General features: G+C 43.2%; 1 pseudogene; it reads left to right on the forward strand.

Annotated features, from left to right (window-relative positions):
• LOC126949001 (phosphoglycerate mutase 1-like) overlaps window positions 1–12,398 on the forward strand; it is an 83,060-nt pseudogene extending 70,662 nt beyond the window's left edge.
• Window positions 12,399–24,451: the final 12,053 nt, after the last annotated feature.

Here is a 24,451-nt window from a genome sequence, read left to right on the forward strand (position 1 = left end):
CTGTAAGAAATACCTAGTCATTTTTGGAATTATGAGGCTTGTGTGAAAGACGTCAAAATTATAGACCAATTTGGAAATCACCAGCACTGGGATGGAAACTAAGTCATAAGATTAAATTCTTACTCTCTTCCCCATTTCCCTCAGCCAGACCAATCCCTTCTCTTTGCAAGTGGCTTCATTTTCAGGGGCACGCTTCCTCGATCAGCCTCCGGTTCCCACAAAGAAGCACTTTTAATTATAGTCATTCCTGAACGCAGCTCTGCGCTCTATAGTGGTAACCATGCACCATCAGCAGGGAGTTTACAAAAATAAGCCCTGGAAGGAGTTCCTTAGATATACAAAGAAAATTAACTTTGGAATGTTACCACATTTACGGAACACAAGTCAACTAGAGACAGAAATATTCTGCTCTCCTTATTACATGCCAAACCATTGGCACGTACCCTCTCCTGCAGAGTCTCAATATTATATAATCCCAAAGCTGAAGGTATCCATACACAGTAGGTTTTAGACAAATTTCATAAGCTAAAAATCATGCACTATTCTGGAAGCTTGTACTTATGAAAATATGTTTGCACACTGTCAATCAATTCTGCAAGGACTTACAAAGAGTCTTCTGTGTACTTAGCCCTAAAATGACCCATGGTCTTTCCCCTTCTCCTCCACACTGGACCTCTGGAGTTGCACAGTCCCATATTTGAACCCTGTCAGCCCTATGGGCCATACGATTCTGAACAGGTTACTTAACTGCCCTGGGCCTTGGTTTTCTCACCTACAAAAATACGATAAAAATTCTTTATTCATTTGTTTATGCATTCATGCACGCATTCATTCAGCAAATACTTTTCAGCTCCCACTTACAACTATACCAAGTCTTGGGCACTCTCACAGTGGCAAAAGAAACAGGCATGGTCCCTAAAGGCAGGGAGCTTAAATATTACTGGGTTTTTTTTAAAAATCAAATGAAGTAATGTATGCAAATTACAAGGTACAGTGGTTCATTCAAAAAAGGCACTCAATAAACACTAGTTCCTTTCTTTCCTACAGATCAGAGGACACAAAATCAAGTGCCTATGGTGGCCAACATAAATATGTGCAGCAGTGGCAATGTGATATGTGACTGTGGCAAAGTGATATGGAGAGCTCATGACTTCATTAAAGGGTAGAGACCCAGTCAGCATCGGCTGATTGTTTCCAGAAGCGGATGCAGATTAAGTGTTCTCCCAGTTTTCAAAAGAGAAGCAGGAAATATCCCTATATTTAAATGTTGACAACTAATTTCAAATCCTGGGTGGGCCAAATAAAATACATATAACCTAGGGGCTGCCAGTTTGCAACCTCTAAACAAGCTAACCCCAAGAAGGCAAGGCACTTGGATAACCACCAGTTTTCAGGACTCTCTGGGGCATGATGCAGGAAGACTAATGGACCCTCAAGTAAAATCCTTATTTCACTCCAGCTTGGTCTCAATCAATCGGCATAACTCTCTTCATGCTCTGCTGAAACAGGAACCTGGAGTAACAGGATCTTTATCACCAGAGGAAAGAAAAATCTCACCATGGGTCATCAGCTTGCATTATATAAATGGATATAAGGGCTAGACAGGAGGAAATAGTGAAAAGGGACCCCAACAGAGAGCTGTGAAGCACAAGCAGTTCAGGCACCAAATTGTGCTGATCGGATTTAAAGGCATCCACCACAGGGACAATCACAAATACACCAGGAAGATGCTGCCAGCACTTTCAGGTGATATTTTCTAGGGTGATATTCACTGGTTTTACCGCTTCCTTTGTCTCTGACTCATTCTTTCCAGTTCAATCTATTTTGTTTATAGATTTAATATCTGGCACTATTCCTCCAAAGAGCTCATGATTTCCCTCTGTGCTCTCTTCCCCTCCTGCTTCAGAGCAGGCCAGATGGAAAACCAAATAATAAACAGTGACAGATGTAAAAAGATACAGATATTTGTATTACTTTGGTTTAAGGCCCCAAATGAAGCTGGTCCAATAGACTATTAGAATGGAGCTGCCTCATCCCTTCCAGAAAAGTCTAAGCATTATTAACTCTGACATTCACCTGGCTTTATAAACCCCAGTAATTATAATTGTGCTAGAGACTCACATGCCCTCCTTTAATGTGTTTCTCTTGTTCAGCTATAGAAGGGTAACTGAGGATTCCATGAGTCAGAGATGACCCTGACAGACCTGAGTCATCCCAGAAGTCCATAATATGCTCTGGGAAAACCAACATCCAGTAGTTTTTTCACTTGCTGGGAAGATCTAGAAACAATGAGTACCCAGTCCCATTTCTTGATGTGCACAAGAGCCCTGTGGAAGAGATGTTGGACTCTGCCCACAATTGAGATATACAACCCTGTATGATGGACTGGCAGTTCCTTTAAAAAAAAGCCTAGCCTGGACTATTAGAAGAGACAATAGGTCCACTAAAAGAAAATCACCATGAATGAAGGAGTCTGGCATCCTGGCTGCTATAACGAAATGCCATAGACTAAGTAGCTTAAGCAACAGAAATTTATTTTCTCACAATTCCAGAGGCTAGAAGTCCAAGATCAGGGAGGCAGTACGGTTGGGTTTTGGTGAGGGCCTTCTTCCTGGCTTGCAGAAAGTGTGCTCACATAGCAGATTGAGACAGAGAGAGAGAATGGGAATCTTCCTCTTCTTATAAAACCAGAGTCCTGTGTGATTAGGACACCACCCTTAATACCTCATATAACCCTAATTACTTCCTAAACACCCTTTCTCCAGATAGAGTCACATAGCAGGTTAGGGCTTCAGCATATGAATTTGAAGAGGGGAGGGAAACACATTTCAGTCCATAGCAGTGGGCTAGAGAGGGCAGCACAATGTGGACGCTGAAGGTTCCCAGAACAGTTGCCTGATTATCCCCCAATTCAGTAGGATTTTCTTCCCTACCCTCCACACTCAAGTGCTCCTTTGCTCTGGGAAAGAGGAGCTTAAAGCATGAAGAAGAGAATGTGTCCCTAGGGCTCAAGAGCTCAGCTATAGGAGCCTCCCCTGAAATAAATACCCAGGAGAAGGAAAATGTTTTCCAGCTGCTTACAGCTGTGGAAGAATACTGGAGATTGGTATTCTGGGGGGAAAGTGTTGGGAGAAGAGGTCAGCAGCAACACAGGCTATGCTGTGGTCCCTACCTGAGAAGGGTGCAGGTCAGCACCCAAAGAAGGCTGGCAGACAACTTGGTCAACAACTTGGGCCACTGATTGCTACGTTTGTTTGTTTGCGTTATAGAGATGGGGTTTCACCATGTTGGCCAGGCTGGTCGTGAACTCCTGACCTCAAGCAATCCACCCACCTCGGCCTCCCAAAGTGTTGAGATTACAGGTGTGAGCCACCGCACCAGGCCAGGGCCACTGATTTCTAGACTGACTAGGCTTTCTGGTAGACAAGGATTGAAGCATGGCTGTAAATGTCACATTTGTCTTCACCAGTAGGTAAGGCCAAGAGACATTTGTGCTACCGGCATTCTCCTAACACTCTACAGATCACCAACTCATAGAATCATCTTATCCCAAACTGCTAGAGAATCTAGATACAGGCTTTACTAACACTTTGCTGACAACAGTAATTTTTGCTGAAGTTTCAATTAAAAGTCAAATAGGAAAGCTAAAAATCAGGCCAGGGGTGATGGCTCACACCTATAATCCCAGCACTTCAAGAGGCCGAGGCGGGTGAATCACCTGAGGTCAGGAGTTGGAGACCAGTCTGGCCAACACGGCAAAATCCCATCTCTACTAAAAATACAAAAATTACCTGGGCATGGTGGCGCATGCCTATAGTCCCAGCTAATCAGGAGGCTGAGGCAGAAGAATCGCTTGAACCTGGGAGGCAGAGATTGCAGTGAGCTGAGATTGCGCCATTGTACTCCAGCCTGAGAGACAAAGCAAGACTCCATCTCAAAAAAAAAAAAAAAAAAAGGAAAGCAAAAAATCACTTTGATTTTATTTCATGAGAATGAAAATGACTTTCATGGGAATCTGAGCTTGGTGGTACTCTACACATATGGCTGCAAATAGCCTGTACCTTGCCAAATGTCACAGGAACTTTTCAGTACTTATATTTCTTGACTTCTCTGGCAGCTGCTATTGTTGACAATTTCTTCCCTGATATTCTCTCTTCCTTTGACTTCTTCCTCTGGTCTCTCTGACCATCTTGATATACCATAGGAGGCCCTGACGCCAGTGAAGAGGCAGTAAGAAAAGAAAACACAGGAACATGTGCCTATGGCACAGCAAGGAATAAAGTGGCCTTCAGTGCCTTAACTTAGACTCTTGAGGGCTTTCCCCACCTGAAAAACAATGAATTGAAGATCAGACTTGAGAAAGGCTGCACTGACCCTTGAACTTTGGTTACGACTCCATGATGAGGCAGAAGAACCTCCAGAGTGTACTCATTCGCTTTTATTATTCTCATTTCCTGTGCCTGTTGTGCTGATTACTTGCAGGTTTCACAGCAAGCTGAAATGAAAGCAACCTCAAACTTGTCCAACTGGTCATTCTTGCCAGGCTTTCAACCCAGACTAGCCCATTCTGGGCTGTTCGGGCACACTACGCCTCTTCAGTCTTCTCAGTGGACTCCTTGTGCCCCGGCATCCTCTACTCAGCTCTTAGTACATCTCCCATAAGCCCTTCAAACTGCACACATGCAAAATTGAATTTTTTATCTTCTTCCACAGTCTGATCCTTTTCTCATATTCTCCTTTTTGCTCAACTGTATGTCCATTAATGTAGCTAAACAAGCTAGAAAGCCAAAACCCTGAGCTTCTTCAAACGCATATTTGAAGATACTTTAAGGATATGGAAAAATCATGCTGGCTCTTTTGAAAGACCAATTTTATTACTGACTTGAAGGTGTGGTATGTGTTTACAGTTCTCATAGGACTGCTGAATATGTCTTCAGTCAGCTTTTCCTTCTCCATCCACACCATGACCTTGGTTCTTACTTACATTGCCATTTTCCTGAACCACTACAACAATCTCTCATCCAGTCTCTCTCATTCATTCTTATAAATGCTGCCAAAGTAATCTTTCCTGTTTCAAGTATTTGTAAATACTTTTTTCTTTTTTACAGAAGTCATATATGTTTATTGTAGACATTTCAGAAAAATTCTTAATAGTACAAAAAGACAATTACTAGTAGCATTGTATTATATATACTTCTAGCCATTTTCTATGAATAGGCAGACATCTTTATATACAAAAGATTATACTATGCATACCCTTAAATGCTCTACCTTTTTTTTATTTTTTGAGACAGGGTCTTTCTCTGCCACCCAGGCTAGAGTGTGGAGACATAATAATGGCTCACTGCAGCCTTGACCTCCCAGTCTCAAGCCATCCTCTGACCTCAGCCTCCTGAGGAGCTAAGACTACAGGTGCACAGTACCATGCCCAGCTCCTTTTTGTATTTTTTGTAGGGACAAAAAATTTTGTCCCATTGCCCAGGCTGGCCTCAAACTTCTAATCTGCCTAAAGTTCTGGGATTACAGGCATGAACCACCACATACAACCTGCCCTACTTTTAAAAATTACAATTAAAAATTAGCCTTGGGAACAATTTTTCTGTATCAGTAAGTCTCATTATCATCTGTATAATGAAAACAGCCTGGCACGGTGGCTCACACCTGTAATCCCAGCACTTTGGGAGGCCAAGACAGGCAGATCACCTGAGGTCAGGAGTTGGAGACCAGCCTGGCCAACATGGTGAAAGCCGATCTCTACTAAAAATACGAAAATTGGCTGGGCACGGTGACTCACGCCTCATAATCCCAGAACTTTGGGAGGCCGAGGCGGGCAGATCACCTGAGGTCAGGAGTTCAAGACCAGCCTGGTCAACATGGTGAAAACCCATCTCTACTAAAAATACAAATATTAGCCAGGTGTTGTGGCGGGTGCCTGTAATTCCAGATACTCAAGAGGCTGAGGCAGGGGAATCACTTGAACCCAGGAGGCAGAGGTTGCAATGAGCTGAGATTATGCCACTGGACTCTAGCTTGGGCAACAGAGTGAGACTCCTTCTCAAAAAAAATAAAAATAAAAACAATACAAAAATTAGTCAGGCATGATGGCAGGTGCCTGTACTCCCCAGTTACTCAGGAGGCTGAGGCAGGGGAATCGCTTGAACCCAGGAGGCGGAGGTTGCAGTGAACTGAGATCACATCACTGCACTCCAGCCTAGGTAACAGAGTGAGACTCTGTCTCAAAAACAAAAACAAAGGAGAAAAGAAAGAAAGAAAAGAAAAGAGAAAAGAAAAGAAAAGAAGAAGGAAGGAAGGAAGGAAGGAAGGGAGAAAAGAGAGAGAAAGAGAGAAAGAAAGGAGGGAGGGAGGGAGGGAAAGAAAAGAAAGAAAGAAAGAGAAGGAAGGAAGGAAAAAGAAAGAAAGAAAGAAAGAAAAAGAAAAGAAAAGAAAGAAAGAGAGAGAGAAAGAAAGAAAGAGAGAGAGAGAGAAAGAAAGAAAGAAAGAAAGAAAGAAAGAAAGAAAGAAAGAAAGAAAGAAAGAAAGAGAAAGAAGGAAAGAAAGAAAGAAAGAAAACAGGAGATTTTATCCAATGGAAATAGCATCATTTGTTTAACCAATCCCCTACTACCTTTCTATATTTCCTAATATTAAAAAAAAATTGGCCAGGTGTGGTAGTTCATGCCTGTAATCCCAGCACTTTAGGAGGCCTAGGCAGGTGGATCACGAGGTCAGGAGATCGAGACCATCCTGGCCAAAATGGTGAAAAACCCTGTCTCTACTAAATATACAAAGATTAGCCGGGTGTGGTGGCACGTGCCTGTAGTCCCAGCTACTCAGGAGGCTGAGGCAGGAGAATCGCTTGAACCTGGGAGGCAGATGTTGCAGTGAGCTGAGATCGTACCACTGCACTCCAGCCTGGTGACAGAGCGAGACTCCATCTCAAAAACAAAAAGAAAAAATTGTATATACATCTTTTTTTTTTTTTTTGAGACGGAGTCTGGCTCTGTCACCCAGGCTGGAGTGCAGTGGCGCGATCTCGGCTCACTGCAAGCTCCGCCTCCCGGGTTTACGCCATTCTCCTGTCTCAGCCTCCCGAGTAGCTGGGACTACAGGCGCCCGCCACCTCGCCCGGCTAGTTTTTTGTACTTTTTAGTAGAGACGGGGTTTCACTGTGTTAGCCAGGATGGTCTCGATCTCCTGACCTCGTGATCCGCCCGTCTCGGCCTCCCAAAGTGCTGGGATTACAGGCTTGAGCCACCACGCCCGGCCTGTATATACATCTTTGTGCACATTCATAATTTTTTATTTAGGACTGAAATTGCCAAGCCAATGAGGATACATACTTGACTCTAAACCTGTTGCCAAATACTCTCCCAGAAAGGTCTTATCCAATACTTCTACCAGTAGAATGATCATTTTAATTTACAAGCCAGATTGTGACTCAAAGACTCGGAGAACAGTCGCAGGTTCAAGGACAGAAAAGCAGGCCAGGCATGATGGCTCATGCATGTAATCCCAGCAATTCAGGAGGCCCAGGCAGGAAGATTGCTTGAGGCCAGGAGTTCGAGACAAGCCTGGACAAAATAGGGAAACACCTGTCCCTGCAAAAATAAAAATAAATAGCCAGGGGCAGTAGTCCCAGCTACTCTGGAGGCTGAGGTGATGGGATTGCTTGAGCCCACCAGGAAGTCAAGGCTACAATGAGTCATAAATGTGCCACTGCACTCCAGCCTGGGTGACAGAGCAAGACCCCATTTCAAAAAAAAAAAAAAAAAAGAGGCCAGGTGCGGTGGCTCATGCTTGTAATCCTAGCACTTTGGGAGGCCGAGGAAGGTGGATCACTTGAGTCCAGGAGTTTAAAACCAGCCTGGCCAACAAGGTGAAACCCTGTCTCTACTAAAAATACAAAAAAATTAGCCGGGTGTGGTGGTAGGCACCTGTAATCCCAGCTACTTGGGAGGCTGAGGCAGGAGAATCCTGAACACAGGAAATGGAGGTTGCAGTAAGCCAAGATTGCGCCACTGCACTCCAGCCTGGGTGACAGAGCAAGACTCCATCTCAAAAAAAAAAAAAAAAGAGAGAGAGAGAGAGAGAACAGAAGAGCAGAGAAGGCCCTGAAACAAGACTGTCATAGCCATCTAGGCCATAGTGCCTCCAAGCACAGTATGGCCCATTAGTCTTCTGGATGAACCAAGAAGAGATTTTAAAATCCAAGTTCTTTAATTCTTTTTTTTTTTTTTTTTTTTTTTTTTTTTTGAGATGGAGTCTCGCTGTGTTGCCCGGGCTGGAGTGCAGTGGCCGGATCTCAGCTCACTGCAAGCTCCGCCTCCTGGGTTTTTACGCCATTCTCCTGCCTCAGCCTCCCGAGTAGCTGGGAATACAGGCGCCCGCCACCTCGCCCAGCTAGTTTTTTTTTTTTTTTTTTTTTTTTTTTTTTTTTTTTGAGACGGAGTCTTGCTCTGCCGCCCAGGCTGGAGTGCGGTGGCCCGATCTCAGCTCACTGCAAGCTCCGCCTCCCGGGTTCACGCCATTCTCCTGCCTCAGCCTCCCGAGTAGCTGGGACTACAGGCGCCGCCACCACGCCCGGCTAGTTTTTTGTATTTTTTAGTAGAGACGGGGTTTCACCGTGTTAGCCAGGATGGTCTCGATCTCCTGACCTCGTGATCCGCCCGTCTCGGCCTCCCAAAGTGCTGGGATTACAGGCTTGAGCCACCGCGCCCGGCCAAGTTCTTTAATTCTTACAGCAAATGCCAGCCCAAGGACTTTCGTTTTTACATATGACTAAGTCCTTAATAGCTTCCTTTGTTCATTATTAATGGTAATTAAAATTTTATATTCACAAAAAAAGCGCAGTAGTGCCAAAAATTGAAAATTTTGCTCTTCACAGAAAGTTTGGCAACGAGGCAAATTTCTTGCTGCACATGTGAAAACACAGGTTGCTGGAATTCCCACGATATTCAAGCTTTTTTTTTTTTTTTTTTTTAGTATGTTAAAATGTAATGCTTTCCTATTTTTAAATTTTTTTAATTTTTATATTTTTTAGAGATTGGGTCTTGCTCTGTCACCCAGGCTGGAGTGCAGTGGTGAAATCATAGCTCACTGCACCCTTGAACTACTGGGCTCAAGTGATCCTCCATCTCAGCCTCCCAAGTACTTGGACTATAGGCACTTGCCAGCATGCCGGGCTTGTTTTTCTATTTTTAATCATTTTGTTCATTAAACATGCTATGATGTTGCCACTTTGGGTTGTTATTTTGTTCCTCTTTCATTTTTTATTTCACCAAATTATTCCCCCACCAGAAGTGAATTTCGGGTAGGTATATCTTGGGGGTCTTTTGACCCAATTAAATGAGCATGTTCAAGAACTGATGGTCTAGATGCCTCCAAATCTCCCCACCCCAAGCCTAGGTTTGCTTCCTAGATTTCCTACATTGGCTAACTCATAAGGAGAGCTGGTAAGTTACTGACTATAAGATGATCAGATGCTTGAAGGGAGGAATAAGAATAGAGCAACTAAAAGCAATTTTTTTCTTTTTTTTTTTTTTTTTTTTTTTTTTGAGACGAAGTCTCGCTCTTCTACCCTAGGCTGGAGTGTAGTGGCGCAATCTCGGTTTACTGCAACCTCCGCCTCCTGGGTTCAAGCGATTCTCCTGCCTCAGCCTCCCAAGTAGCTGGGATTACAGGCGCCTGCCACCACACCCGGCTAATTTTTGTATTTTTAGTAGAGGCAGGGTTTCACCATGTTGGCCAGGCTAGTCTCGAACTCCTTACCTCAGGTGATCTGCCTGCCTTGGCCTCCCAAAGTGCTGGGATTATAGGCATGAGCCACTGTGCCCAGCCAACTAAAAGCATTTTGAGGAAAGATGACAGGGAGGCTCAAAGACTCACTCTCCTCCCAACTCTGTTGCTTTTCTTGTTTCTTTGTTTTTGAGACAGGGTATTGCTCTGCTGCCCAGGCAGGAGTGCAGTGGCATGATCACGGCTCACTGCAGCCTCAATTTTTCAGATTTAGCCTCCAAAGTTGCTGGGACCACAGGCATGCACCACCGTGCCTGGCTGGTGAGCAGGCATACATCTATGTATAATTTTTTAAGTAATAATTTTTTTAATTTGTAGAGACAGGGCCAACTCTCAGTTTTTGAAACATTAGTCTTACATTACAGAAGAATATATGCAGGACTCTGCTAAATATCAGCAGGACTACGAGGTCTGAGCTACCAATGAGCCTAATCTAAGAATAAACAAGGCTGGTGAGAACTACAAAAACACTATTCTGTGCTCAGCCCAAGCTACTCAGCCACTGACCTGCAGATTCATACTCTTGATTAGAACATGAAAGACTAGCAGAAAAGAGGAGACAGATCTTCCTATGAGAGTTACTATCCAAGGAAATGAAGACATCTGTACAATTGATTCTGGTGATAGGTTCAAAGCTTCTTATTTTCCCATCCAGCCCTAGGAAGTCACGCTTTTAAAATGTATGGGATTTACCTTGACAAACAAAGCTTATAAAAGGATGTGGAAATCTGATTTCCACCAGCCCAGCTTGCATTTCAGCAGGGATTCTGTAATGTTACCAGCCTGAGAAAGAACTGATCTACTGAGTAGTACATTTCCATTCCCTTATGGAGGAAGAGAAGAGAAAATTGGCTAAATCAGTACTACTTGATTTTGCTCACATTTCTACTGCCAAGAGTAGCATGGTTACTCACCAACAGGCACTAGAAACACCCACACACTCACACACATGTACCACCAGGCATTTGTTAGGCTACAACCTAATGAGCTTGCCATTTTCAATCATCTAAGCTCCTCATTATTCGGTAGCACCAAAATTGGGTTCACCGCAACAGTAGAATTTTATGTGCAGTACTAAGTCAGCTATGAATCACAAATGGTTACATTTCTTTTTTTTTTTTTTTTTTTTTTTTTTTTTTTTTGAGACGGAGTCTCGCTCTGTCGCCCAGGCTGGAGTGCTGTGGCCGGATCTCAGCTCACTGCAAGCTCCGCCTCCCGGGTTCCCGCCATTCTCCTGCCTCAGCCTCCCGAGTAGCTGGGACTACAGGCGCCCGCCACCTCGCCCGGCTAGTTTTTTGTATTTTTTAGTAGAGACGGGGTTTCACATCCAAGACAAAGCTCCAAAACCTTTTCTCCGCACATTCTCTGGTAGGTGAAATGACATCTATGAGGGTCCCTTGCACACCACAGTAAGGGTAGCAGAGAATATGCAATGACTAAGGAAGAGATAAAAGAAGAAAGGGACAAAGAGTGAAAAGAAGAGTGGAAAGAAAAGGGAGAAAGACTAAAAGTAATCAAACATTTAAAAAGACAAATGTGCCTCCAGAATCCGCAAACCCCCATCAGTGTCGCATCCCCAGCCTGCTGCCAAGGCTGCCTACAAATTGGTGCTGATCCAGCACACGAGAGTGTATGGAATCTGGAAAACCACTTCAGCGGCTGGTACAACACCGACCTGAGCCCAGCGGGCCATGAGGAGGTGAAGTGCAACAGGCAGGCGCTGTGAGAAGCCGGCTGAGTTTGACATCTGCTTCACCTCAGTGCAGAAGAGAGTGATCCAGACCCTCTGGACAGTGCTAGATGTCATTGATCAGACGTGGCTGCCAGTAGTGAGAATTGGTGCCTCAATGAGCGGCACTATGGGTGTCTGACCGATCTCAATAAAGCAGGAACTGCTGCAAAGTATGGTGAGGCCCAGATGAAGATCTGGAGGCACTCCTATGATGTCCCACCACCTCTGATGGAGCCCAACCATCCTTTCTACAACATCAGTAAGAATCACAGGTTTGCAGACCTCACTGAAGATCAGCTACCCTCCTGTGAAAGTCTGAAGGACACTATTGCCAGGGCTCTGCGCTTTTGGTATGAAGAAATAGTTCCCCAAATCAAGGAGGGGAAACAGGTACCAATTGCAGCCCATGCCAACAGCCCCCAGGGCATTGTCAAGCATCTGGAGGGCCTCTCTGAAGAGGCTATCATGGAGCTGAACCTGCCCACTGGTATTTCCATTGTCTATGAATTGGACAAGAACTTGAAGCCCATCAAGCGCCTGCAGTTCCTGGGTAATGAAGAGACCATGCATAAAGCCATGGAAGCTGTGGCTGACCAGGGCAAGGCCAAGAAGTAAAGGCCAGCAGGCAGGCTACTGTCCCCAGGGGCACCCTCCCTGCCCATCGCATCGCTCTGCCCCTCCCTCCTGCACATGTCACACTGACCACATCTGTAGGCATCTTGAGCTGTAATTGCAGATGGGGACCAGTGGCTCCCATTTTCATTTTAGCCATTTTGTCTCCTGCACCCACTCCCTTCATACAATCTAGTCAGAACAGCACTTCTAGGGCACGGGTTCTCAGCCCAAGCTGTGGAAAAGCTCCTCTGTTCCAAGAGAGTCTAAAGGTAGTGACCTGGGTTTTTACAAGTGCTTTGTTTACTAAGGACTTGTGGGGAGGAACCATGCTAAGCCATGACCAATGAAGCAAGACAGCCTGTCTGCCCCCAGGAGCTAGTCCTGTGCTCTTAGGTAGTTAAGCCACTGCCTGGGGGCTCCAGTCATTCCAGTGGAAGATGAATGTAACCTGCATGGTGATGTGACAACTGTTTCTTCCCTGACCCCAGAGAAGCTGGCTAGAAGGTTAGGATCAATCCTGAATTTAGTTTATGTGTTACATTTACTTTTATTTTTTTAAAAAGGTATAGTATATATAAATAATACAAAACAATAACCCTTCTGGGATTTCTCGTGGCAGCTGAAATAGTCCTATATGTGGTCATCAGAAAATAAGCCATTCCTCACACCAATATGGGATAAGCTCCTTGACCTCTGAGGGTTAGAAGTGCTTCCTACTATGTGTATTGGAATCCCTCCCCAGCCGTGTTTCGTGACAGTGAAATGCCTCTTGGTCCTGTCCAAGTGTATCTTTCTCTGACTGATTTCTGAATCATGTTCTAGTTGCTTGGCCCTGACACACGGGTCCAGTGTTCATTTGAGCATAACAGTACTAAATCCTTTTTCCTGATCTGTATAATAAAGGAGTCATGTGCAAAAGAAAAAATGAAAGAAAGATAAATGTGAATAATTTCATTTATTACAGCACTCAGTTGCCATAGGTTATATTTATTGAGTGCCATCTACTCTATGTCAGACACTGTCCTAAGAGCTTTATGTGCATAATTAAATTCAGTCAACACATATTCATTGCACATCTTGTGTGTGCCAGGCACTTTTCTAAGCAAAGAATATTTTGTAGAGAACAAAACAGATGAAAATCTCCTTCTTGGAGCTTACATTTCAGTAGGGAAGGTCTTATTTAATCATCACAACAAGGAAAAGAGATAGGAAAGGCAAGGAGAGAGGGAAAGGATATGTATGGACAGAAAAAGAGGATTTAGGGAGGGGAATGCAAAGGAGAAGGTTAAAGTATCATCTTCAGGGCTTTGAGATGCTAGATGAAATGGATAAGTCCCTGTCCATGCCTCAAACTCTTCAACATAATGGCTAGGAAGGTCCCAGTACAATGGATTTAGTGAAAAGTCTGAGTTGTAAATACCTTTGAAGAAATAGGCTTCCACATTATTTCAAATGTAGATGGTAATTTGAGGTGCTAACAAAGTCTTTCTGAATAGACTTTCTGAATAGTCTTTCTGTTTTAATAAAGAGATCGGACACATTTGTAATAAGCAGTGTTCATTTGCACATGTAACTCTGTTTCTTCCAGCTATTCTGGTAAAAGGGAAAAAAAAATCTGTGGTCTAAGAAATTATGAGCCAGCTAGCTGGCAGAATTTCTCACCAGCACCAACTGTAATATTAATAGATACCATTAACTGAGAACTTACTATTTGCTACATAACAAACTATCCCAAAACTTAGTAGTTTACCACAATGATTTATTATTTCTTGTCATCCTGGGGGTTGGCAGGTGAGTTCTGGGCTCACCCAGGCTTGCTCATGTGACTGTAGTCAGATGGTGGGCTCTGCTGGGATGCTAGCTCCCTCATGCCTCTTTTTCCATGCGGTCTTTCAACATGCAAGAGTCTAGGCTGGGCTTCTTTACATAGAGGCAAGAGCAGTCCAAGAGAGGAAAAAAGAAAGCTCTTGCAACCTAGACTTGGAATTAGCCAATGACACATCTGCCACATTCTAGGAGGTCAAAGCAAATCATAAACCCCGCCTAGATTCCACCTCTTGTAGAAAGCAATAATGGTACTTGCAACCATGAGAAGAATTGTTGAAAAACCTCTGTAGGCAATCTACTTCATTTGCCATGTGCCAGAAACTTTACCTTATCTCAGTGAAACTTCCCAGCAATTTATGGGATAGTTACCATTTTATCCCTATTTTCCAGTCAAGGAAAATGTTCCTGAAAGGCTAAATATCCTTTTGCGAGTTGGTGGAAGATCTAGGATCAAGCTTAATCACCTTAGAGTTCCAATTCACAAGCATCCCTCAACATGAAGGTCAGTAGAGCTAAAGGGATTGAACTCCACATTCCCTCCTCCCTGAGGGAAGAAGAAGAGCCTAGTACAGTCACATGCTGCGTAACAAAGTTTTAGTGAATGCATGGACCGCATATACAAAAGTGGTCCCATAGGATTATAATACTCTATTTTTCCTGTACCTTTTCTATGTTTAGATACACATATACTTACCATTGTGTTACAATTGCCTACAGTATCCACTACAGTAACATACTGTCAGGTTTGTAGCCTAGGAGCAACAGGCTGTATCAAACAGCCTACGTGTTGTCAAATTATACCCCAGTTAACAGACAGAATGGACTCCCTGTGGCTCAAAAGTAAAAACAGACCCAAGGGGCCATGGAAGGGTGAGGGAGTAGTCAAGCTCTTCATGTCCTTAGAGAATGTTGCAAAACCTGTTTTTCTGCAACCAAGTCAAAGAAGAGTTCCTGGAAACAACGGCAGCTGGGAATTTCCCAGTTGACCACCAAAAGACCACCTCCTGCCAACTGACATTTGGGACTTTAAGGCCATCTAATTGAGACTCTGTTCCTGACTCCCCTGATTATCCTCCCCTGCCCTGCAGTTTTTGCCTTGATAATCTCTAACTTTCCGCCCTGCTTGGAGTCCACTGTTTTACACCTGGGGCTGCATTTCCCCAATCTGCAGATTGTTTTTTACAGAAAATAAAACCCTCCCTTTTTTCTCCACAGTTGTCATGGCCTTATTTATTTATTTATTTATTTTGAGATAGAGTCTCACTCTGTTGCCCAGGCTGAAGTGCGGTGGCACAATCTCAGCTCACTGCTGCCTCCACCTCCCAGCTTCAAGTGATTCTCCTGCCTCAGCCTCCTGAGTTGCTGGGATTACAGGCGTGCACCACTACACCTGGCTAATTTTTGTACTTTTAGTAGAGATGGGGTTTCACCATGTTGACCAGGCTGGTCTCAAACTTCTGACCTCAGGTGACCCACCCACCTCAGCCTCCCAAACTGCTGGGATTACAGGCATAAGCCACCATACCCGGCCTCATGGTCTTTTGTTAACAGTGTGTAGTTGGCTATACAGTCTAGGTTTGTGTTAAGTACACCCTATGATGTTCACACAATGACAAAATCACCTAATAGCACATTTCTCAGAACATATCCCCTTCTTTGAGCAATGCATGTCTGTAGTTAAGAGCTCTGCAGCTGGTGTCAGGCCACCTTGGTGTGCATTTGAATCTTGGCCCTAAGTCTCATCAACTCTGTGACTTTAGTCCAGTTAGTTAGCCTCAATTTCATCACCTGTATAACACAGCTAATAAAAATATCTAGCCCCATAGACTATTATGTGACATACACGTAAAACTCTGCCTCAACTGAGTACGTGCTCTGGAAATGTTGATTTCTGTTGTTCCCTGAGTGTCCTGATTGGTTTACCCTAAATCAAGCAGTACTACAGTCCCAAGGCCACAGTCTCTAGGGCTGTTGCTGATGCTGAGACTATGTGGCTTTATCATCATAATCCCTGGTGATCTTGCTGCTGATTCTGCCTCCCAAATTGGCCCTGTGTTGCTGCTGCAGTGGCCACTGCTGAGGGATCCTGTCCCTTTCTTTGCTCATTTGTTGTGCTTTCTGCTTCCTGCAGCTGCCCCTTTGTGCAGGAGACCTGGTGGCTATCCACGTTTACCTACAACATTCTCCCTTGTCAGTGCTCTTCTCTTTCCTCTGATTTCACAAAGGGAGGAGGGAATGAAAGTTTTCCAGATTCAAGATATTCGCTGTATTTGACTCCTATACTAACTTAATTTGTGTTTTCCGTGCTTTGCAAGAGCAGTGTTTCTGCAGGAGTAACCACTAGGTGGCAGGAGTGCCGCATTCCCCAGCTCATGACCTTCTTCCAGTAATCTCAGTTACAAGGATACAGTTCCTTTCCAAACGAATGAGCTGCTTTTAAATCAACTTACTTATCAATATGAAATTCAAGGAGAAGAATAAATTTCATATACATTCTCTTGAAAATTTACTTGATGGCACTAAGTCCTCCAGCAAGTTCTCACAGGGGTTACGTTACTAAAGCGGTTTTATAGCCTTTGGCTTAAAAGGGCACGGGAAAAGTAAATAAGCCTCTGCTTGCTTAGGGCACAGCCAAAGCTGATTGTATTTCCCTTTAGTTGTTAACACCTGACAGGACAAAGGTCCTCCGGGTTAAAGGTTCATGGACTCCTAGGCTATTATTTCATTAAGATTATATTAATAGATACATCTCTTATTTCCCAATGAGGTCCCAAAAGGTTTTCTTGAGGGAGATGGAATTTCAGTAGCGTACTGAATGAAAAGCAGGTGTAGGGGCATCCTTCTTTCAATTACATCCCCACAGGAATCCAACTGGCCAAGTGGGATCTTCTTTTAACAAAATAGATTGGGGAGTACAAGGAAGAGAAGAGAGGTAAAGGCCAGGAGTGCTAATGAAACCCTCGTCTCACAGTGTGGGGGGGTCAAGAGATGCTGTATATAGCTGACAGAACAAAAAGATGTTTAATACTAACATATCCCTTACACTTATAAAGGTAAATTTAATGTAGAGGAACAAACTACATTGGGTTGTAGCTATAATGGCAGGAGAAGGAAGGGGAAGACAGGACGGTGGTTATGTTAATAGGCTGAATTTCAAGTACCATAGTAGAGTCCACAGATAATAGCAAAAATTGAAAAAGCAAGAAATGGCACTACAAACATGTCTTTTGGAGCCATGAAGGTAATCACTATAGAAACAAAAAGCAGAAGTGGCTAATGGTCCTTGCCTCTCTCTGCAGGAGAGTGGTTGTACTATCTGGAGCTTGTTTTACTTTGACCTAAAGAATAGGCAAAGAGGCCGGGAGCGGTGGCTCATGCCTGTAATCCCAGCACTTTGGGAGGCCGAGGCGGGCGGATCACGAAGTCAGAAGATCGAGACCATCCTGGCTAACACAGTGAAACCCCGTCTCTACTAAAAATACAAAAATTAGTCAGGCGTGGTGGCGGGTGCCTATAGTCCCAGCTACTCAGGAGGCTGAGGCAGGAGAATGGAGTGAACCCAGGAGGCAGAGGTTGCAGTGAGCCGAGATTGCGCCACTGCACCCCAACCTGGGTGACAGAGAGAGACTCTGTCTCCAAAAAAAAAAGAATAGGCAAGGATAGGAAGATATTAAGGTAAAACAGATATCTAGGTTCATGGGAACAACCACCTGAGTTCTTTATTTGTGTCACTGTATCTAATATGAATCATCACACTTAATCATTTGCTTGTTTACTCTTTAGTTTAATATAATCACTACTTTCAGTTAGAAAGAAATGAGAGGCTCCGATTTCCACATGTGATGTTACCTGTCTCAAACTGGCATTCTCTAGCAAGATCCACTTTACTCAGTATTTTCCAAGGAAGTCATCCAGTTCTTTCTGATATAAACTAACATACCATTTTTCTTCATAATAAACCAGAACCATAAAGAGCACATGTGTCCACTTGTACTTCCTTTGTGACAGTTTAGCCTTGTTCTTGGCCTGCATCTGTCAGCAGGACATGGTTTTTCTAAATCAGCAAATCTGCTAGGTCTGACCCTCAAACTTCCTCTCCTTTCTTTTCAAACCCAAATCTAATGCATCAGCAATGATGGCACATCCTTCAAAATAACCCCAGAATTTGACAGTTCTCACCACACCCACCCCTAATATCCTAGTTTGAACTACCGTCATCTCTCACTTGGACCAATGAAATCGCCTAGTAACTGCTTCCATTCCTGCTCCCTAACATTGTCCAGGCAGCAGCCAGTGTGATTGTTTGTTTGTTTGTTTTGGTAAGGCATGGTGATAATTTGTGAAACACTGACTTGTATGTTGCACTCATCCCATCTCTCTTCTACCTCTATCCTGCTCACTCCTCTGCAGCCTCACTGGCCACCTGGCTATTCCTAGGCCCTGTTGAGTATGCTGCGGCCTTCTGCCTGGAATGCTCCCCTCCTGGCTACCTAAATAGTTTGCTCTGTTGTTTCATTCAGGGTCTACTTTGTCACCTTATCAAAGAGGCTTTACCTGACCACCTGACATACAATAGGCATATTCCTTCACCTCTCCAGCACTCTCTACCAACCACCTTGCTTAGTTTTTCTCCATAATGCTTATTACCACAGAAATGTGATGTATATATTTTCTGTATTATCTGTTTCTTCCATTAGAATACAGGTAATTTATAAAGACATTTATTTCTCCCACTTCTGGAGGCTGGAAAGTCCAATGTCAAGGTGCTGGCATCTGGTGACGGCCTTCTTGCTATGTCACCCCATGGCAGAAAGCAGAAGGGAAAGAGAACACACATGAGAGGGAGAAGGGAGCGAAACTCATCCTTTTATCTGGATCCCACTCCTGCAATAATTAACCTACTTCCATGATAACAGCATTAATTCATCCATCTAGGCAGAGCCCTCATGACCTAATCACCACTTAAAGATCCCACTTCTCAACACTGTTCCATTGGGGATTAAGTTTCAAACACATGAACTTTGGTGGGACACATTCAAACCACAGTAACATACTACTGGTGAACAACACGTGCTAGAGCGATTATTTCCTGAACTGTGAGACCTGTTTAAGGGACATAAATTATTTATTTATTTATTTATTTTTATTTTATTTATTTATTTATTTTGAGACAGAATCTCACTGTCACCCAGGCTGGAATACCATGGCACGATCTTGGCTCACTGCAACCTCCACCTCCCAGGCTCAAGCAATCCTCCCACCTCAACCACCCAAGTAGCTGGGACTGCAGATATGCACTACCATGGCCAGTTAATTTTTGTATTTTTTGTAGAGATGATGTCTTGCCATGTTGCCCAGGTTGGTCTCAAACTCCTGAGCTCAAGCAACCCACCTGCCTCGGCCTCCTAAAGTGCTGGGATTACAGGCATGAGCCACTGTGCCCAGGCTGGGACATGATTTTAGATAGTACAAAGATAGGCATTAAATAACACTGAATCAGCTCAAGAGAATATTTTCTTTTTCATGATTTAATCTCTCTCATTATGTCAAGAAAATCTCATTATTGCTAGTTTGTCTCTAACATCTGTAATTTATATTTATTTATATTATTTTATTTTGGGAGGTGGGTGCAGTGGCTCATGCCTGGAATCCCAGTACTTTACAAGGCCAAGGCAGGCAGATCACTTGAGCTCAGGAGTTCAAGACCAGCCTAGGCAACATGGCAAAACCCCATCTGTACTAAAAATACAAAAATTAGCCAAGCATGGTGATGTGAGCCAGAGGCTGAGGTGGGAGAGTCACTTGAGCCTGGGAGCCAGAGGTTGCAGTGAGCTGAGATCGCACCACTGCACTCCAGCCTGGGCAACAGAGTAAGACTTCATCTCAAAATATACATACATATTTTTTTTATTGATAATGGGATTTCACTATGCTTTCTGTCTCTATATATTTGCCTATTCTGGATATTTCATGTAAATAAAATCATGTAGGTATGTATGTGGTCTTTCGTGTCTGGTGTCTTAGCATAATATTTCAAAAGTCCATCCATATTGTAGCATGTATCTGATGGTCTTAAACTCCTAGGCTCAAGTGATCCTCCCACTTCTGCCTCCCAATTAGTTGGGATTACAGGCACACACCACCATACCTGGCTTGATAATTTATCCTTAAAGAATAGAGAATGTTACTCTTCTGAGGAGTATGTAAAAGAAAAAAAAAAAAAGAGTATAAAATGGGCCTTACATTAGAGCCTGTGCAAGGAACAGTGTCTGACCAGAATTTAATAACTTTGTTTTGTTTTCATTGTATTTACTCTTAAGGATACTGCTTATTTTAATTATTTGCCTGGTAATGTGTTAATCTCTTTTAAGTCTCCCAGTAAGTTTAAGAGGGAAATGATGAGTTACCCATAAGACCAAAGTTTCCTTTTCCCTTTGTAAAACTTCACATAACACAAAATTCTCCATTTGAAATTTTTTTTTTTTTTTTGAGATGGAGTCTCACTCTGTCTCCCAGACTGGAGTGCAGTGGCACAATCCCGGCTCACTGCAACCTCTGCTTCCCAAGTTCAAACGATTCTCCTGCCTCAGGCACTCGAGTAGCTGGGATTAGAGGTGCATGCCACCACACCCAGCTAGTTTTTGTATTTTTAGTAGAGACGGGCTTTCACCACGTTGGCCAGGCTGGTCTCAAACTTTGAAATATTTTAAACTGTAAAATTCAGTGTTTCTTAGTATATTCATAACAATGTGTGACCATCTTTACTACCTAATTCCAGAACATTCTCATGACTTCCATAAGAAACTCTATCCCCTTTAGCTATCACTTGCCAATCCTCATATTTCCCCCAGCCCTAAGCAACCATTAACCTGCTTTCTGTCTCTATATATTACCTATTCTGAATATTTCATATGAATAAAATCACATATGCCTGTGTAACATATGGTCTTTTGTGTCTGGCATATCAGCATAAGGTTTCAAAAGTCCATCCATATTGTAGAATATATCTGTACTTTGGTAAAACTCTCAAACCATGCTTCTCCTCTGCTCTCACACCAACACAAAGTCATCAACACAGAAGACTTCTGGGACCCCAAAATATGTGGGGATTTCTCCTCATCAGCCAGCAGGCAAGCAATCAATTCTGCAGCAGACACCAGCTGTGTGTTCTCCAATTTCAACACTATCTACCTAGACATAATGTCAGATCCCTATAGGTTAACTGCCCCCACCTCAGATACCAGTTGCAAGTTTGGGTCTCCAGAACTTCTGAACAACAGGCTTTAAGTTGGGGTTTCCATGACCCCCTCTTTGGGTTCAATTGATTTGCTGAAGCGGCTCACAGAATCTAGTGTAACACTTACATTTTCTGGTTTATCACAAAGAATATTACTAAGGATACAGATGAAGAGATGCATAGGGTAAGGGAAAGGGGAAAGGATATCCATCAGAGGGCCAAGGTTCACTGAAAAACCTACTCACAATAAGGCAGATTAATAAAAGAAGAGGTATATAAATTTATTAAACCATGTACACAGGGAGAATCACAGAGTGACTGCCCAACATCCCAATGGGGTTCAGAAGCCTACATACCATCTTGAGGTTACAGAAATAACATGGACTTGGATCCTGGCAAAACAGATTATGGTGGGGGATATAAATTCTATTTAGGGGCAATAAATGGTTACTAGGGAGAATGATTGGATGGGGAACAGAAATTAATTCGTTAATAGTTCTCTTTGGAACTTAAATGATCCTCAGGGACAGTCATGATCTTATAAAAGGGTCCATTCAGGTACACTCTCGGTCTTCTTTCCTATAATGGATAATGAGACAAGGAGGGGAGCAACTGTTCTCCTTGCAGGGTCCATCCTATCTTTATGTAGATAGGGAAAAAGTATCTTCCAACTTGATCCCTAAGGGTTTTGAACTCAAAATCCTCATTATACCAGGGAGCCATATTTTGGGATGAAATTCCTCGTGCTCCTTCTGGCCTTTCATGAAGACTTCATTGGTTGCTCATGATTAAAGCATGGACAACCACATCAAAAACTGATTGAACAAAAAATGTATGCTCTAAACCCAGCAAGGTCTGTCTATTCAGATGCCTCTTGGCCTCTCTGTGCAACATTCCTTCCTCCAGGGTACGGGGTAGGGCCCTCTCTGGAATGGGTGCCTTATGACCACAATCAGATTAGAGTCTTGCCAAGTAGGCAGGTGAAAGGACGACAAGAGAAGGTCAGAGAAAGAGATTCTGTTTACTGTAAAATGGGCTAGGAAAGTTATGAGCTAGGAACTGTGGATGAAAACGAATGTATCATAATATCACAGTACTCCATTCCTTTTTATGATCAAATAATATTCTACTGTATAGATACAACACACTTGTTTATCTGCTCACTAGCTGATGAACATTTGGGTTGTTTCCACTTTTTGGCTAAATCAATAAGGCTGCTAGGCACAGTTGTGTACAAGTTGTTGTTTTTGTTGTTTAGAGATGGGAACTCTGTCGCCCAGGTTGGAGTATAGTGGTGCAATCATAGTTCACTGCAGACTCGAACTCCTGGGCCCAAGCAATCCTCCCATGTCAGCCTCTTGAGTACCTGGTACCACAAGTGAGTGCCACCACACCCAGCTACTTTCTAAATTTTTTATAGACACAGGTCTCCCTATGTTGTCCAGGCTGTTCTCGAACTCTTGGGCTCAAGCGATCTTCCCACCTCTGCCTCCCAAATTGCTGGAATTACAGGCATGAGCCAGCATGACCAGTTTGTGTACAAGTTTTTGTTTGAACACCTGTTTTCAATCTTCTTGGGTATAAAGCTATTACAGATTTTCCTTGACTTACAGTGGGATTATATCCCAATAAACTCACCATACATAGAAAATATTATAAGTTAAAAATGCATTATAACCCATAAGCCCATTGTAAAGTCAAAAAAGTGTAAGTCAAACCATCCTAAGTTGGAAATTATCTGTAGTGGAATTAGTGAGTAATATGTTCTATGTTTAATTTTTTGAGGAAAGGCTAAATTGTTTTCCAATGGATGTGTATTAGTCCATTTTCACACTGCTGATAGAGACATACCCAAGACTGGGCAATCTGCAAAACAAAAGAGGTTTAATGGACTTACAGTTCCATGTGGCTAGGAAGGCCTCACAATCATGGTGGAAGGTGAAAGGCACTTCTTATATGGCAACGGCAAGAGAGAGAATGAGAGAAGCAAAAGTGGAAACCCCTTATCAAACCATCAGATCTTGTGAGACTTATTCACTACCACAAGAACAGTATGCAGGGAACCACCCCTGTGATTCAATTATCTCCCACTGGGTCCCTCCCACAACACGTGGGAATTATGGGAGTATAATTCAAGATGAAATTTGGGTGGGGACACAGAGCTAAACCATACCAGGGGATATATCATTTTGCATTTTCATCAGCAATGTATAAGTGTTTCATTGCCCCACATACTCATTTGAACTTGGAACTGTTGATTTTTTGGTTTTCACTTTTAGGCATTTTGATGAGTATCCCATTGTGATTAATTTGCAATTCCCTAGTGACTACTGATGTTCAGCATCTTTTCATGTGCTTATTGGCCATTTGTCTACCTTTGGAGAAATATCTATTCAAGCCCTTTACATATTTTTTATTTTATTTTTGAGACAAGGTCTCATTCTGTCACCTGGGCTGGAGTGCAGTGGTGTGACCATAACTCATTACAGCCTCAACCTCACCAGCTCAAGCTATTCTCCTGTCTCAGCCTCCCGAGTAGCTGGGACTACAGGTGAGTGCCACCATGCCTAGCTAATTTTTGCTATTTTTTTGTAGCGACAGAGTTTTGCCATGTTGCCAGGGCTAGTCTCAAACTCCTGAGCTCAAGTGATCCACTAACCTCAGTCTCCCAAAGTGCTGGGACTACAGGCATGAGCCACCACTCCCAGCCCCTTTGCACATTTATAAATTGTGTTCTCTTTGGTTTTGTTTTGTTTTTAAATTCGGTTTACTTTTTGTTGTTGGGTTGTTAAGTTTCTTTTTACAGTAAGTTAACTTTTATCAACTGAGAAAAATAAAATTCTATGCCCCCTAACTGACTGAACAGGCCCTCTCTTGGCCAAGAAGACCCTAGAAAAAACTTGGAAGCTGAGTTACTACTCATGACAGGATGGGAAGTTGGACACACCTCTTTATAACCCCTCCCTCTATAATCGCCATTAGATTTTCTTTCCTAAAGGTTAAACAGAAACCAGCCCTTTTGAAAGACTCACTCCACCAGCTTGATGCTGACCCTCCCATTTGCAGTTTCAACAGAACAACCGACCAGCATTCCTTCCTGGTAAGAGACCACCGACTATCCAGGGAGTGGTTCTGGCCAGTCTACACGGGACGTGCAGTGAGGGTTTTCATGTCCCTGCTTCACCTTTTGAAGTCAAGGGGTAGAAAACGCCACCCTTGGATAATGCTAAGGCCACCATTTTTTA

This window comes from Macaca thibetana, chromosome 2 (genome assembly GCF_024542745.1).
Source record: "Macaca thibetana thibetana isolate TM-01 chromosome 2, ASM2454274v1, whole genome shotgun sequence".
Classification (NCBI taxonomy): Eukaryota; Metazoa; Chordata; class Mammalia; order Primates; family Cercopithecidae; genus Macaca; species Macaca thibetana.